This window comes from Microtus ochrogaster, unplaced genomic scaffold (genome assembly GCF_000317375.1).
Source record: "Microtus ochrogaster isolate Prairie Vole_2 unplaced genomic scaffold, MicOch1.0 UNK106, whole genome shotgun sequence".
In the NCBI taxonomy this organism is placed as follows: domain Eukaryota; kingdom Metazoa; phylum Chordata; class Mammalia; order Rodentia; family Cricetidae; genus Microtus; species Microtus ochrogaster.
The window spans coordinates 697,433-699,406 of record NW_004949204.1 but is presented as its reverse complement, the minus strand read 5'-3'; the positions used below and the strand labels follow the sequence as shown (position 1 = coordinate 699,406).

At 44.1% G+C, this 1,974-nt stretch overlaps 1 long non-coding RNA gene across 1 annotated transcript in view; it reads right to left on the bottom strand.

The window, feature by feature from the left end:
• LOC113455768 overlaps nt 1–1,974 on the bottom strand; it is a 13,448-nt gene that overhangs the window by 6,885 nt on the left and 4,589 nt on the right. The gene's annotated exons all lie outside the window — the stretch shown is intronic.

Here is a 1,974-nt window from a genome sequence, read left to right as displayed (position 1 = left end):
TAATTGGGTTGATTAGCCTTTTACAGTCTAGTTTCTTGAGTTAGTGGTTTTTATTTTAAATGAAGAGTTCATCATATGAGCACAGTGATTACACTATTGGCCACTGGTGACTTAATTCAGTATCAACTTCCTCTCTCCTCCTTCATGGTCAGTAAATAGGGTTGAAATTTGCATCCTTCTAATCACCTGGTTTGTTCTTCTGACTACAAGCTTCCATTGTTTTGGTGACTGGGTCTACTGAGAGATATCACAGTAGCATAGATGCATGTGTGGTTGACTAGGGCTCATTATGACTAGCAAAAGACAGCAAATATTATAATACAAACAATCTTCAAATTCTGGTCCTCGTATCTCTAGGACATAGACACTTTCCAAAAAGACTCAAATAGTAGGGTAACCTAATAGCCCAGTTTATCTGTCATTTTGTGGGTCTTTGTGCTAAAATTCAAGTCAGTCCTGGTGATGAGGCCTCAACCTCTATATTCCTTCCTAAAACTGTTATGACTGAAGTTTTTTACTAGATTGTCATTTCTACTACATACCCTTTTATAAGTGCCCTTCCCCCATTGTGTGCGTGTGTCTGGGGAAGAAGTATGGAGTGGGTGCGTTGCCCTTGTGCACGTGCAGAGGTCAGAGGTCAGTGTCGGGTGTTTGCTTCCACTGCAATCCACCTTATTCATTAAGTTTCTAACTAAACCTGGAGTTCACCGTTTCAGCTTGGGTGGCTGGCCAATAAGCCTCCAGAATCCACCTGTCTCTGCTCCCTGGTGCTGGGGGCGCAGAACTGTGTGTGAGTCTCCACGCCCAGCTTTTCTGTGGGTGCTGGGGATCCCAATGCAGGTCTTCGTGCTTGTACCACAAGCACTTTACCATCTGCCCAGCCTTCCTTTCCCCAAGTTTACATAAGCCATGCCTCTTACTCATTCTTAATTTTATTCTGGTGCATTATTTGGGGTGAAAATGCTTCAGGGCACAAAAAAAAGAGAGAGAGAGAGAGAGAGAGAGAGAGAGAGAGAGAGAGAGAGAGAGACAATAAAAAAAATCGGGGCAGGCAAGATGGCTCATCAGTTAGATGCATTTGCTGCGAGTCTTGATGCCTTGAGTTTGATTCCCAGGACCTACATGGTGGAAGGAGGGAAACCAACTTGTCCTTTGACTGCCACATATGTGCTGTGTCATGTGAGTGCCCATGCACATACAATGACTAAATTAATAAAAGCAAGAGCTGGAGAGATGCCTCAGGAGTACTGGCTGCTCTTCCAGAGGACCCAGGTTCAATCCCCAGCACCCACGTGGCAGCTCACACCTGTCTGTAACTCCAGTTCCAGGGAATCTGACACCCTCACACAGACATACCTGTAGACAAAACATCAATGCACATAAAATATAAAATAAGCAAATAAATAAACAAACCATTTAATACAAATAATAAAAAAGAAAATAGCTATTGGGCTGAAAAGACGCTTAGCAGTTAAGAACACTGGCTGCTCTTGCAGAGGACTGGAATTCAGTTCCCAGTACCATTATCAGGCAACTCACAACTGTCTAAACTCTCCAGGGGTCCAACACCCTCTCCAAGGCCTTCGTGAGCATGTGGACATATATGATACATACTTACAGAGACAGAAAGAAATGCATCTAAGTAAACAAAATCTTAAAAACAGCTATTAAAACATATAGTAATATTCCAAGGATAAAAGGGTATGGAATGCAGCTACTTTCCTCTGGAAGCAAGCCAAGGAGGAAGCTAGAAGGCTCAGTCACCTGAGGAGTGATCAGAGCAGAAGGGGCAGAGCTGGGTTTGTGGGTGTGCCTCCAACAATTCTGTCTACTTGGCAATGTTACCAAAACAGCCTTTGCATGGTCCCTGAGAGAAAGATCCAGACAGGCAGTGGTGGCGCACGCCTTTAATCCCAGCACTTGGGAGGCAGAGACAGACAGATCTTTGTGAGTTTAAGGCCAGCCTGGTCTACA